Genomic DNA, 16,158 nt, shown 5'->3' on the forward strand with positions numbered 1-16,158 from the left:
ATCTTCGAGGATATAGCTGCCCAGATGGCTGGGCAGGGGACACACATGGCAGTAGTGCTGCACGAAGGCCAACCAGAGCCCACTGGCTGCTGGCCCAGAGGAGCTAATGCCTCATCTGGGTCTGGCAGGTGTGCAGCATGTCACACCCAGGCAGCAGCCCCCACTGCCAGACTGCTGCAGTGGTTAAAGGGTGCAGGGAACTCTCAGGGCTGTTTCAGCAGTCCATCTGGCACAAGGGGTATTGTTCCCAGGTACCAATTGGCTGAGCCCCAGAAGCTCCTGAGAGTGAGTAGCCCTGAGCTACTTGACAAGGCAGCTTTTTGTACTGCTGGGGTCAGGACAGGGCTGCTGGGAACAGCACAAGTGCTGGCCCTGGGTTCTAGCTCCCCCTGGCTGCAGATATGGGAGGAGCCAGGTAGGGTTAGTTTGTCCCAAGTGGCACAATTCCCTGAACAACAAAGTGCATGTCCAAGCACGTGAGCTGAGGCAAAAAGCCCTGGCTCAAATTTGCACCACTTCTATTTGAACTGCTGCAAGCGCACATGCTTGCATGTGTGGATGTGCCCCCAGTGAGCAATTCCTATAAGAATTCCATGCCATTATTAAGGAGGTGAGATGGTTTTGATAATATTGGGAGGAATAAAAATGATAATGGTCTGATTCTGCTATGTAGTACATCTACAATGCCTTAGCTGTGTAAAAATGGACTTCAGGTTGGACAACAAACCTGACTAAAAATTGTTGATCAAACAGTTTCCGGCAATCAATAGCTTCTTTTTTTCCCTAATAAACTAGGGGAAATGGGCTTGTTACTTTATACTTTCTTGAGGGTCAATTAAAAAAAAAAGTGCAAAATATTTAAGCTATTTGCTTTAAGCTGAAAATCTGTGCATTTCCTAATCAAGGTGGGTGTTTTATAAAGTTTTGGTCCTCCCGTTGCTACAAATATTCATGGTAGAAGAAGAATATCATACATTCAACTTCTCTTTAGCCTGTAAGGGAAGTTTGGTTTTGCCAGTTTGTATATTTCTAATACTTGTTCTGACTTTCAAAAGAAAATCAATAAACAATAGGAGCTGTCAGCTTGCAGACAGAAACAGAGAAGACTGCCTTCCAACATGATGCTTTTGATTTGGAACTTTTATGGTAAGGATAAGGGTATGGTAAGGGTTTGAAAACTGGGTGAAATTCTGGCCTTACTAAAATCATTGGCAATACTTGAATGCCACGGTTTCAACTGTAACATTAAAACAAAAGCCTTGATTTTGAAGAAACTGGGGATTCAGCAACTTCCTCTCATTCAGGATTTTTTATTATTCATTACTAGTAAGCCTTGTAAATAAGCATTTTAAGAAATAATTAACAGATAAAATAATAATTTAATATTTATGGAGTACTTTTGAATCTGAGGCTAGGGACTATAATGCATAGTCATTAACATAATTATTATTTTAGCAAGTTCTGATTTCCAGGAAGAGATATTCTTTAACATACTTTGCATATGATGTAAAATTGATAGCGTAAGATAAAAATGTACCAGGCTAGGAAAATCAGAGCAAAAAACCAAACAAATAAAACCCTTTTCTTTAATTTGAAGATGCCACCTCCATCTGGCTTGTAGTGCTAGTAAAATAAATCTGAAGCTGCAATAGGTGTTTTTAGAGACTATATGAAATGTGTTGTTTACTATCTAGATCCGAAGTCTTTATTGTAAGTCATGCTAAAAAATGTTGAGTTGAGAGATGCTGCATTAAGTTAAAAATGCATTTGTCTAGTTGTAGAGGCCTTAGTAGTTTATTGTATAAACTGAAGTTTAATGTTCAATTAAACCTACCCTCAGGGAGAAAAGCTATACTGTAATCTTGTCTGAAGTAGATGAAATTTCAAACTTATTAGTTTGGTGCTGTTTTTAGTTTGCAGCCTGAGAAGCAGAAATGCTCCTGTCTGTATGAAACACATACTTATTTCTTAGATCAAATTGTATTCTGTACCATACTTTGAATTTATTCATCAATTGTGTGGAGTTTAGAAATACATTCCCATTAAAGGATATTTTCCAAAACTATTTTCCAGAATTGTTATGCTGCATTATAGGTCATATTTATAGACATGACATATTAATAAATTCCCATCAGTTGTAACTTGTATATGTGGATTGAATACCATTGCAATTGCAATCACTTTAAGTAGATAATATCAATTACCAACACAATTTAACATGAAAAGTATGTTTATGCCTTACTGTTACATCATACTCATTTAAAAAGTATAACTTTATTGCCAGTTTTTAAAAACAAATCACAGTTTAGTCAGCCTATTAATAATCAACAATTTCACAGAAGTTTTGAGATTTATATTAGTGTTTGAAAGGGTATTTATGATCCTTCAATGAACTCTGTCACATAAATATACTTGTATTCTTATATTATTTTCCTTATCCAACTGAATTGTTGTTTGGTTAAGAATACATTCAAACTAGTTTCAGATTAACTTGCATCTACTTCTGCAAATTTTGGCCACCTATGCTTTGGGCATTATAAGTTTAATGAGTGGTATAGGAAATTTCTCTTGGGTATTGTATAACTCCATACAGCCTCCAATAAAGCATTATATAGATTTATTTTGTTTTGTACAAGCTTAGGAAGACAGCACCATTACCTTTCTAGAACTTTCAGTAACTATTTTTATCAGCTAGAAAAAGTTTCAAATATAGATGTATCTCTTTATCTATTACTATAATAAGAGTACAATACTTAGGATTTAAAGAGAGTTTGATCTGAACTTAAGGAGAGTCTAATTTGTGCTTCCCACATCGGTATCCTGACAGAGTCAATATCCATTGGCTTAAGTAGGTAACATACAATAGCTATAGAACTTCCAGCATTTTTTGTTAAACCATTTGCTGATAAGCCCTGGCTTTAAAGTAGGGATACAACAATCACAACATTATTAGTTTCCCTGAATTATAGTCAAGAAAAGATACTTCATCTCGTCTATCAAAAAGAATGAACTAGAGTTGATAAGTTGCTCAAACAGTAATGTTTTAAACTGATAGTGTTCCAAAAAGATTATTGCTATATAAATGGCAGATAACAGTTGGGTTAATTAAGCAGTATATAACAGTGTTAAAGGGTCCTCCATTCACTCTGAGGCAAATTCAGTTATCCAAAACTTATTCCGAAACGCATGCATTAGGCGTGCAACTTTTTTTCTTTATGTTTCTGAGATCCTTTCTTTTAACCACCCACTTACTAACACAATGCTGGACTGAGTCACAAGCATGTTACTTAACTTTCAATCTGCTAATGCGTGAGGCAAGCAGAGAATATGTCACAAATAGGCCAGAGGGGGAAAAATAAACAGGTCTGTTTTTGCATATTATGCTGTAATCAAAAATTTATGATAGCTCTAAACTAAAATTTGGTTTTAAAAGCAGAGTAAATCAAATAAGCTAGTCTTTTAAATAAAAAGAGTAAATAAATTCAGTGGCTGGGAGATCTATCAGCCGATTTGGGCTCCCAGCCTCAGAAGCGCATGATGCACTCCTGCAGCTGGGAGCCCAGATCAGCTGACAGGTCTCCCAGTCAGGGGAGTACATGGTACACCCCAGCAGCTGGTGGCGCTGTCAGCTGAGGGGATCTCAGCTACAGGATTTTGCTACTTACTGGATCCTAGGCTTCCCCTGTACATGACTATTAGCCCAGGCTCCCCCCTGCACTAGCAATAAGGCACAATGGGATTTGATGCTTGATCCCATAGAAACGCCCCTTTCCATGCATATGTGGCATCGCAGAATGTAAAATTGTGTGGATCATGCATCAGATCCTACTGTGCCTTCATGTCCTTCATGTCTGGCAGGGCCCCCAGTCTCCTTTGCTCTTAATTCCCATTGCTCTTCATACTGTAACTATTTTCTTTACCAGTTCCATTTTTTCCCTTTCATTTGTTTCAATTGCTTCATTTTTAATATAGCTGCCCAGAGTTGCACATAGCATTCCAGATAAGGCCTTACTAAAGCCTTCTACAGTGGCATTCACACTTCCTTATATATAAAGAAAATGCCTTGCCTGATACATTCAGGGATTGCATATGCGTTTTCAACAGCTACATTATGGATTACTTACAGCCATCCTGTGACTGAGTCTCCAACACATGGGTAAAATTGATGTTAAAGGCAATTGCACTTTAAACTATTACATTTCAGCCCATTTCTATGTCCTCAATGTCTTCCACTTCTTTCTCCTCAGTCTTGTGAATGCCCTCCAACTTACTGTCATGAACAAATTTCATTAGCCCATTCTTATGTACAGTGCCACAATTAAAACAGTTCTAAGACAAATCATTGAGAAATTCTACTAAAAACATAATTCTAGCCCAAAAGATCCCTGGTCATTATAAATCAGTGTTGTCTCCCTTTAAATGAGAGATGAATGGAAAATGAAATGGAAACCACATGGAAATGAAACAAAAGCTTTAAAGAGTTATTTACTGACCTTAGAATCAAACTTAGAATCATAGAAAATTAGGATTGGAAGTGACCTTAGGGGGTCAGCTAGCCCAAACTCCTACTCAAAGCAGGACTGTCCCCAACTATATCATCCCAGCCAAGGCTTTGTCTAGCTGGGTCTTTCATTTTTTTATTGAACCTCATGGGATTCGTTTCAGCCCAATTCTCCAATCTGTCAAGGTCTCTCTGAAACCTAGCCCTGCTACTCCCCCCACTTGGTGTTATCTACAAACTTGCTGAAGGTACACCCCATCTCATCTTCCAGATCACTGATGCAGATATTGAACAAAACAAGTCCCAGGATTGACTCCTGAGGCACTCCACTTGATACAAGCTGACAACTAAATATCAAGCCATCCATTGATTACTACCCTTCGCGCCTGACAAACCAACTAATTTTTAATCTACTTTACAATCCATTCATCCAACTAATCTGTACTTTCTTAGCTTGCTTTCAAGAATGTTGTGGGAGACCATATCAAAACCCTTGCTAAATGCAAGGTATGTCACATCCAATGATCTCCTCACACCCAGAGCAAGTCATCTCATAATAGAAAAAAATTAACTTGGTCAATTATGACTTGCCCTCGGTGAATCCATGCTGACTGTTCCAGTCACCTTCTTCTCCTCCAAATACTTTGCAATAAAGTCTGGAATCTGATTTTACCTGTGAAGACTGAGGTAAAAAGGGCATTACATACTTTACCTTTTTTTACATCATCTGTCACTGGATTGCCTCCCCCATTCAGTAAGGGACCAACACTTTCCCTGGTTTTCTTCTTGTTGCTGACATACCTAGAGAAACCTGTCCTGTTACCCTTCACACCCATTCCTAGCTTCAACTCCAGTTGTGCTTTGGCCTTCCTGATTTCATCCCTGCATTCCCAAGCAATCTCTTAATCCTCCATAGTCATTTGTCCAAGTTTCCACTTCTTGTAAGCTTTATTGTTGTGCTTTAGCTCACTGAAGAGATCCCTGCTAAGTCAAGGTGGTCTTCTGCCATATTTTCTAGTCTTCCTGTGCATCAGGATGGTTCATTCCTACACCCTCAGTAAGGTTTCTTGAAAATACAACCAATTCTCCGGGGCTCCTTTCCCCTCAGGTGTGCCTCCCCAGGGGATCCTGCCCATCAGTTTCATGAGTGAGTCAAGGACTACTTTTCTGAAGTCCAAGATCCTTACTTTGATGCTTCTCTCCTTAGGATCCTGAACTCAATCTTCTCATGATAATTGTTGCCCAAGTTTCCATCTAATTCTGTATTCCCTACCAGTTCTTCCTGGTTTGTGAATAGGAGATGGAGAAGAATATGGCCCCTAGTTGGCTCCCTGAAGACTTGCACCAGGAAATTGTCTCCAACACTCTCCAAAAACTGCATTACCCTAAGAGCAGATGTCAGGGTAATTCAATTCCCCCATGAGAACCAGGGCCTGTGATTATAAAACATCTACTAGCTGTTTGAGGAAAGCCTCATTTCATCCTCCTAGTCTGGTGGTCTATAGCAGAGACTTATTATGGTATCAGCCTTGTTGCTCTCCCCCCTGACCCTAATTCAGATGCTTTTAACAGGCCTGTCTCCAGTTTCATACTGGAGCTCTGAGCAATCATACAGATTTTTTACATAAAGCACAACTCCTCCTCCTCTTCTTCCCTGCTTGTCCTTCCGGAACAGTTTATACTCATCCATGGTTGTACTCCAGTCACGCAAACTATCCCACCAAGTCTCTATTATTCCAATCACATCATAGTTCTATGAGTGTGCAAAGACTTCCAATTCTTCCTGCTTGTTTCCCAGGGTTTGTGAGTTCATGTACAGGTAACTGAGGTAACTAGCTGATTGCCCTATACTTTCTCAGGAAGAATGAAAAGGCTTCCCCTTTCTTGAAGTACCTTGTGGTTTTTCTATTAAACCCCACCTTCTCCAAGTTAAAGATTCATTTCTTTATGTTGCACCATATCAAATGCTTTACTAAATTTTAGTCAGAATGGATCTACTACATTTCCTTTATCTAAAAAGTCTAATTTTAAGAAAAGAAAATAGGAAAGAAGAGAGAAAGAAAAGACAAAGAAAAAGGAAAAAGGAAAAAAAGCTTAGTTTGACATAACATGACTGTGGTAAATCTATCCCATTGCCTTCTATCCCATTTTTCATTATTTCTGTATTTTGAGTTGTCTTGCCTTCAAAATTTACTCTAAATCCTTGTATACTATGGAGGTCAGATTATACTTGTCCAGATAAGATTTTTCATTGTCTCTCAAGTATTGGCACCACATTTACTAGTCTGCAATTCACCTCCAACTTGATAACCTTATTGTCCTTGGGATGGAATACAATATACAATATTCTATTCATTACTAGAACCAGTCTAACCCCTTGAATTTTGGGTGAGGTTCAGTCATTAGGAAGGCTAGGAGGAGGTTAGATTTAACTTACTCCACCCCAGATGGAAAACACCTCCCCTGTAGATCAGCCAGCCCCTCCCTGAGCTTGCTATCATATCCCTTACAGTTCTCCTGGTGCCAGTTTTAATGGTTTGCCAGTGCCAGCAGTTAAGGAAGTAAGTTGGGGTTGGAGAAGGGGCAGGCAGGATGGGGCAGGGGTCATTTGGAGGGAGGTTGTTTATTTGAGTGTGGGGGAAGATCAGGGAACTAAAAATAGCCATTGGTCCCAGGGGGAAGGGAGACCCCCCCTCAATGCCCCCCCCCCACAAAACCTGTAAGTCTCCTTGATCCTGCGAAACCCTCCCAGACCCCACCAACCCCCCACAGATTCTGCCTGTCTCCCAATTCCCCAGACTGCCTCCCCGAGCCTGCTTGCTAACCCAGTCCTCCCAAGTCCCCCATTTCAATTTATTTTAGATTGGGTGGCCATTTTAATTTAATCTAACCTCCCCCTAACCTGCCTAAATGTCTGTACACACTCCTAGACTATGTTATTTTCCATTTTCATATCTTCATTCACATTTATCATTTTGCCCTTGCCCCATGCATAACCTCATTATCTACACTGAAATCAGGCAGAAATCAGGATTCCTATATTCAATACTCCCCTCTAGAATTGGAATATAATCCATTAGTTAGCCAGTCAGGACAAATCTGTACTGTAGTGCAATAGTACAGATTGGGCAGTAGCTGGGCAGTAGCTGAGACAGGTTTTTGATGTTAAATTTCCATTCTCCTTAATGTCAGGAATTTGCAGAGCTGTAGCCAGGCATTTTAGCACCCAATGAAGGCCACATGCAGAACCGTCCCCTATATGCTATTGCATAACATTACTTCCATTTGATTTGGAACCCAGTCTCTAACTGTGCCTCATGCTGGTGCATGACTGGCACTGTCCCTGCTATGGTACTGGGAGTATGAACTGTGTTTGTTTAATCCATAGTATGTATATGGCAGCATGAACCAACCATGAGTCAAAGCAAGTGCTGTGGCACATTTACACAGGATAGACAAACCCATACATTTAGCAATAATTGCTAGTCTGTGTGAATTTACCTCTACTTTTTCTTAATTGCTTAAGGTTACATTTTATGACAATGTAATTGCTTAAGGTTACATCTTATGACAATATAATTCTTGTAAGGTTTCTTGCAATGAAACCATGTTTGTGATCACTTGTGTTTCCAGTATGAAATGCCAGATAATTTCAAATTCAATACATTTTTTTAAGTATTTGGCTTTATATTTTGGTATAGGATGTATTTCTCCCTTGAAAACATGAAACTTACCAAAAAATGCAAGGTCCATCACAATTATCTTTGATCCTCTTCATTGTCTCCAGTTCCTGAATTTTCTATACACACTTCAGGAAACAGACAGGAAATAGACAAGTCATTTACCAGGTACAGTGGAAAGCTATCTGCATTTCCAGTATTCTGTGCTAGCTGACTTTTGCACTGATAGGTGACTGTTTCCTCCGGAATCCATTTCACATTTTATGAGTATTTTCTCTCTCTCATGCACACACACATACATACACACAGCAAATTTATATCTACATATTTGTGTCCAATGGCTTCTACTAGAAATCAGATTAGTAGAAAAACAGTCATGGTACTCAACTAACTCCCTCTACACACTATTTGATGTTGTGGGTGGATTAATCAATCTAGTAATTAACATCTTTGATATTTAATAATTCAAATAATTGACATTGAAATAATTAACATATTTTATCTTAATATAATTATCATTTGGTTTCAGAATAAGCCTGTTGAAAAATAGGAGAAATCTGAAACTCATTTTTATTTAGTAATTATATTAGAAGAGTTCCCATAGAACCAGAAAAAAGAGATGTTTGGGGGAAGAGTAGAACCCTATTGTAGAAGGAAACTTTATATTTAATGACAGTAAGTGATCTGTCAAAGGCATCTCTCTCTATCTCTCTCCCCTCCTCTTTAACAAGCAGTTAATATTTGAATCCATTTAAATCCTAAGTGGAACAGGAGGTATTGATTATTGACAATTCAACACTGTGTTTGTGTCTTCTTCACTCATTCTAAAAAATAAAACTTTTAAGAGTATGTTACCTATTGCTTTATAAATAAATATTTCATTACAATAAAGATTAGCTCCATGGGGTGTTAATGGAGTTGAATTGCTAGTCACAACACTAAGTGTAATTTGAATCATCAGTAGAAGAAACAGAAGGAATGACCTTTCTTGAAAGATGCTGCAGGAAGAGAAATGTCAATAAAAAGCAAGCGGTGTTTTTCATATCCCCTTACACAAAGATATTTCCTGTTTATGTACTTGATGAGCAGGCCATTTTCAAAGCCACCAGTTTAGCACTAAGGGATCACTTGCCAACATGGAAATGAAATGAAAGCTCACACATCCTGAGCAGTGTCCTGCTGCTCAAATGCAGCAATCAAATATGCATGAGGCTCTGTGCTGTTTCAAAATGGCAACAAGTTTAGCACCAGCAGATTAGATGAGTCATTTATTTTGTCTTTCATTACACTGTTCCCCTTACAATGCAAAGAATATCAGGCAAACATATATAAACCCATAATTATCTTCACTATGCCAAAAATGATATAGGGCCTGAAACAGTAAATGGTGAACACTTTTTATTTGATTTCAGCTGAGAAAATCAGTGGTAAACAAGGAGAGAGAGAAAGGATCTTGTTAATAGCACTTCCTAATATTTTGTTTAATGTTTTCCAAGCCTAATCCAACACTCACTAAAGTCAATGAATTGGGTTATTTTCATTGAATGACACCACAAGAAATTTAATATTTTATATTAATGATATATTAATATAATTATATTAATATATAATGGCCTGTAAACCAAAAAGTCCATATAATGAAAAGGAGCTCATTTCTACTAACCAACTCAGATGGTCAATAGATCTGTGAAGTTGTTTCCATACTTTCTTCCACCTGCAGTATTCCATGATGTGTTCAGTATGAAATGATCCCAATCTTCAAACTCCTGCTCCATATGGCAGTTAAGTTAACTTCACAATGGACTTGGGTTTAAAACAACAACAACACCCCCCTCCCCCAAAACCCCATAGTTGAGGGGGTTCAGAAAGGCATAGCTAGTAAGGTTGTGCAAAGCTTCGGGTGCTGATTTGATTTGGAGGAGATTTGGCCTAATTCAGTGGCCGAATCACTGAATCCGAATTGAATCAGGAGACCAAGTAAAAGGTCCAAATCAATTTGAAGCTCTCTGAATTGATTCAGAAATGTTTTGGACAGCTTCAGAGATTCAGGCAGTCCTCACTTGCTATCACAGGGTAAATAGGGGGCAGGGGAGTGGGGGCTGGAGGAGGGGGGGTGACCATGGGAGGACCCCCACCAGGCTCCATCCCCTGCCTGCTCCCCTAGCCCCCCCCCCCCGAGTGCCCTCAACCCCTACCCACTGTCCCAGCTCCTCACCCATGACTGCTCCAACCAGCCTCAGCTCCTGGCTCTTTAAAAAAAAAGCCCCCACTCACCAGCTGCTTCCAGGTGGGGGGGGGAACAATCACTGCTGCCCTCCACTGCCCCATGCTGCATGGGGGGCTCTGCCATAAACCACCTGACCCCTGCCCACTCTCCCACCCCTCCCTCCCCCCCCCACGGCTGCTGTGCCCAGCCAAGCTCCCGGCTCTTAAAAAAAAGCCCCACACTCACCAGCTGCTTCAGTGGCCATTGGGGCTTCTGAGGGCTCATGGAAGACACCCCACACACAGCATGGGGCACTGGGGGGCAGCAGGGATCACCCTCTTGCATGGTAGGAGCCTTTTTTTTTCTTTTTAAAGAGCCGGAAGCAGGGAAGCCATAGGGTGTGGAGGGGGGCTGGGAGAGTGGGTGGGGGTCAGTGGGCTCATGACAGAGCAGCAGGTTGAAGTGGAGATCGCCCGCCTGCCTGGCAGCAGCTGGTGAGTGGGTCATTTTTTTTGTTTTGTTTTGCTTTTTAAGAGCAGAGACCAGAAGAGCAGGCAGGGGTCAGAGGGCTTGTGAAAGAGCTCCCTACTTAGTGCAGGGCAGTGGGGATCAGCAGGGATCACCCCTCTCACCTCCCCTGCCTGGCAGCAGCCAATGAGCGCAGGGCTTTTTTTTCCAAAGAACCGAGAGCTGGGGCCAGGCAGGACAACCATTGACAGGGCTGAGAAAGCAGGCAAGGGATGAGGCTGATTCAGAGATTTGTCTGATTCAGCAGCAACCAAATCTCTGAATCAGATTCAGCCAAATTGATTAGGGACAGTGATTCAAATCACCAAATTGAATCACTGTTCCCTGAATTGGCCGAATCCGAATCTGAAGAGAATACTACCCACTTTGCACAGGCCTAATAGGTTCACTTGGGGTAGTCAGACAAGACAGAGAATGTTCCCCACCTGGTAACCCTGTGAAGCTGAAATGGATGTTAAATGAAATATATGAGTGAACTAGCACAGGCATAAGGCACGGACAAGGATATCATGGATGATGAAGAGAGAAGAAGCCGTTAGATTCTCTAATGATGATCCAGCTTGACGATAAGCCAAACCAGTGTCCATCTGCTCCAGCAACTACATCTGGCTAAGGAGCTAAGCACTGCTAGGAGCCTACAAGTGTTGCCTATTCCAACACCTACTGTCCATACATTGGCTTCATGGGCCTGAACCCACGGCACTCTAAATGGTACTGCCTCATACCAGTCTCTGTGATCTCCTGAACAATGATTGCAAACCTGGCCACTATCCTTTTTGTTGCTTCCTTACCTATACATGTATAGGTCAGAGCCTTCCTGAATACCCTGGCCTCAGGTTACTTCCAACCAGTGCCTTCATGGACCACTGAACTCAGTTGGACCATGCTGTCCAGGAATCAAAGGCCATCACTGCCAATACCACAGAGGTAAACAATTTTTCTGCTGACCAAACCCTCATGTGGGGAAAATATTCAGTAATCACATTGTGTGACACTGTATCTGACAATTCTGACTTTGTGAATGACACACAAGTGTCCATCTTGAATTCAAAGAGGGATGTATAACTGTGCATTTCCACAATGAACACCACACCATGACAGTCTGCAGTACACACATGGATTTCATACACATGGTCACCAAGTACTCAAGTGATGGCGGCTAAGTATGATCACACACTGATTTCTGTAGCACTATCTTCTGGAGGGTGATTCATGCTGTGTGCTCCCTGCATGAGCAGAATCCATAGAAGCCAGTGTTGGCTACTTTCTGTCTATAGAAGAGACAAAGGATGAATGTATGGGAGATGTCTGAAGGCAGAGGGTCCTGGATATGAGTCCTTGGAGCAGTTGCTGAATGAAGACATTGTTCTTTATAGGTCTTTCGTGTGTGGGGTCTACTTTGTGTAAGATCTCAAAGATGCTGTCTTGGGCACTTCTCTTGCCTGCTCTCTGCACCCCTATTTGACTAGCTAATCAATATCTGTGGTTTCTGAATCAGTCTGTGTAACCTGGCTGCCTGTGCAGAGGTTCAATGCATAAAAGTGAATAACTTTTAATGGGTCCCTAGGTGTTCCCATTGAATGTATAGGGATCCAGATCCCTAACTGAGTCAGTTTAAATTGGCTTCCCTGTACACAATGGTTACATGGCTCACCATCTAAAGCAAGGTTCAAAGTGAAGCAATTTGAGCTGGGCCCCTTGTTTCTATGTTTAATAAAAGGTATCTTTGATATTTCTACTGAGACTACACCATGGGATTCTGAGATCAGAGAGGATGTGACAAACCTCTTCACAGTCCAGCAGCAAGCTGAATGAGGACCCTTACCCTAAGTATCCCAAAGCAAAAACACTGATATTCATTCTCTAATGATGGGAAAAGTTCTTCAGGCAAAGAAATCCATATTACTATTTTTCTGGTCGGCCTATCATTATCATTTTTCATGGCTTTATATCTGTTTATTCATTCTATTGCCAATGTAGCCAAAGTACTACCATTTAAAACAGAATATTTAAATGAATCTTAAATCATTTACTTATTAGAACTAGTTAAAAATTACAGAGGAGTAAGTATAGCCAGGCATACTAACAACTCATCATTAATTATCTTCATTGGGTTTGGTAGCATTTAATCTTTTTGACATTATTTAAATTAGAGAGCAACATGTTGAATTACTGGACCTGCAGGAGATAGGATATCTCTAAACAGCAGGTAACCAACAGAATGAATAGTAAGGTAGCAAGCTCCACACTTTAGTTAACTTTATTTTTTAATAGTGCATGTTGCCAGGATTGAGCTGTAGTCACCACCATTAGCCACGGTTTTCAACTAGTTCCTGTATTAGAATTCACTGGCCAACTTCTCTGCTTCCAGCTAATGAAGAGATTTGGATTCAGTATGCCAGCTGATCATAAGATTTACTTCAACTCGGTGATTTTAAGGCAGAAAGTCTCCTGACTGAGATGTGAAATCACACTAATCCCTTCCCTTGGGGCCAGTGAATCCCAAGTGGTCCCAGAACAGAAAGGGCCATGACTAGAGCTCTTGTAAGATATGCTTGTAGACTACATCAATAGCCTCAATCAACAGTTCTGCTGACCAGTCCCCAGCTTCCCTGTGCCACCAAAAATACCCAAAGAAAAAGTGTCAGGACAATGCACCATGCCAGGTTCCCTCTTTCAATCCCATCAGATTGTATGGAGGATGGTGTCAACTCAGGCATTTTCTTACCTCTATCTTTTTTTTGTCCAGGGATGGGGGAGGGGAGGAGCAAAAAGGAGGCATATTTGTTCCCTAATGATGGAAAAAGTTCTGCTATGAACTTGCGACCAGGAAGGAAAACTAGATGTTTTGAGGATACTGACTTCCCCATGGAATACTAGAGGGTACAGGATGCTCAATGCTTCTAATAGCTGGTGCTCAGCAATTTAAAGAATTTGACCTTTGCCTGGGAGCAGTTGGCAATTTTATTTCTCATATTTACTCAAAAATACATAAAAGCAACAAATATTCAAGGAGAGGCATTGGTTTTGCTTTGTAGAAAAAACATATTTTTCCCCAGTGAGTGCTTGGAACAAAAGGCTCACATTCCTTTTGCTCCTACAGCATGCCACTTTAGTATTCCTATAAGTTAGTGGCACAGATGCTATTCTACAAAGTACATATTCTCATAGGCAAAAATTTAGTAGATTGGCAGGGATAACTCCCTCTTGTGTTGGCTGAAACCAGAAAAGCAAAACATTTAATGTGGATTCTACAGAAGATTCTTGGAACAGCTGTTGCTGAAAAATGACACAGAAATTGATGAAAGTATTTCCGCGTCTTTGTGTATGTCATAAAAGTTCCTTTGAGGCAAAACACAACAGATCAATTCTCAGAGGACTTTCTGTACTTGCAGAACCTGAAATCTCAGCTTGGCAAAATCATTTGACAACATAAAAATAAAACAAAGAGAAAAGTACACACTTTGAATTTTGAGAACATAAAGTAGGAAGATTCAAAATATAAATGAGAGTTTAGTGTGTGCTTTTTTTTAACATTGAGGGTAACTTTTACTACAGCTTTTTTTTTTATTTGACTTGGTCTTTATAGAAGAAAACAGATTGGTGCTTAAATTTCTTGGCATGGGCAGAGTAAGCTGGGATTAGAAGTCCAAATTTCAGAAGGGGCAAGGTTTATTAATGCTTTATTAAATATAAAATAGGAACACAGAATTAGAAGAGGCATCCTAGGCCAGTCACCTACATTCATAGGCAATCAGAAATGGAGTGAATCCCTAACTTGCCACTTCAAAGCCTCACCCATGACAACAAGGAACAATATTCAAAATAGCATACAATGTGCCACAAGTAAAAACAGGGAAGATTAAAGCCCCGTCACTACAATGACAGGGAAGCACTTTGTTAATGCATGATAAAAAGATCCTAGAAAAAGGACCATGGCTCACACTACAGAGGAAGGCAAAACCTCCCACAATATGATTTGGGAGAAAAATTCTTCCTAAATAGATTTGACAATAAATAGAAATAGATAATTGAAGCATTCTTATTCTTTGACCTACCCAATTCACAGAAAATTATTGCTAAGAAGAGTGCAAATATTCTGCAGTAATGCTTGAAGACTAACAGAAAGTTAGTACACCACTTGCCATGGCAGGAAGTAGCAATATAACTGTTTCAGTCAGGATAAGTTCAGCGGCTACTAAATACATTTACCACTAAAGCAGGTAATGAAACAGGGATATGTGCTGCAGAACTCTGCACAACCAAATAGCTCTGTTCCCTCACCATGTAAGACCAGCTGCAAAATGAAATCAGTACTATATAGGTCAATGGTAGAGGGTGGTTTGCTGTTTGTGGAGTGGCCATTTTTGCTCTAGGAGAAAAATCCTGAACACCACAGGAGAAAATACATGTCTGTACATGGACAAACTCTGCTCATAAAAGCCCAGCTTTGCCTAAAGCAGGTTGATTTATAACCAGCTAACAAAAGGATTTCCGTTTCCTTTGAGACAGAAAGTGCTGTCAAAAATGCAATACTGGACTAGATAGAACAGTGGTCTAATCCAATTTACTTCTAAATTTAGGATCGATTATACTTTTGAAGATAGAGATCTGAAGTGGAAATAAGTGGGTACTCTTGTAAGTATGGTCCAGACAGCTGAAATTATAAAATACACAATTCCTGAGTTAACATTTGACTGGAAATAATCACAGGAAAGTAAAAATGATATTATTCTACTTTAGGAATTTTATATAGCAAGGGTAATTTTCAACTGTATAATTTTATCAGTAAGAAGTACTCAAAAGTTCTGTTTTCATTGCTCTTTTCCTTTCTCCACAGGGGAAAAAACAGTTTTCACTCTCCTCAAATAACCCCCAAAATATCTGAATTACTATTTCGTTAAACTTTCCAAACTCATTCACTTCTGGGACTATATTCAGCATAAGAAAGGTTTGTCTGCACCAAAATATTTTTTTTCCTCTTTAAAGAATGTTAGAAGAATCTTAACTTTTGCCTTCACTTAATATTATTTCAGTTTGCCATCGGGCTTTAAAATCTCTCCTTTACTCTCCTTCTTTTACAAACTCTTTTCACCTTTGGTAGGAAGCTAAAAATAAATCTGTGAGCTGAACTCAAATGCTGTTTCATGTACTTGAGATGACTGAGACCGATCAAATTTTTTTTTTTTAACTTCCTGACTTAAAGGTCTAAAATAAACTTTAAAAAGAGTGTTGTATCTCTC

The sequence above is a fragment of the Alligator mississippiensis genome, chromosome 3, assembly GCF_030867095.1.
Source record: "Alligator mississippiensis isolate rAllMis1 chromosome 3, rAllMis1, whole genome shotgun sequence".
Lineage (NCBI taxonomy): Eukaryota > Metazoa > Chordata > Crocodylia > Alligatoridae > Alligator > Alligator mississippiensis.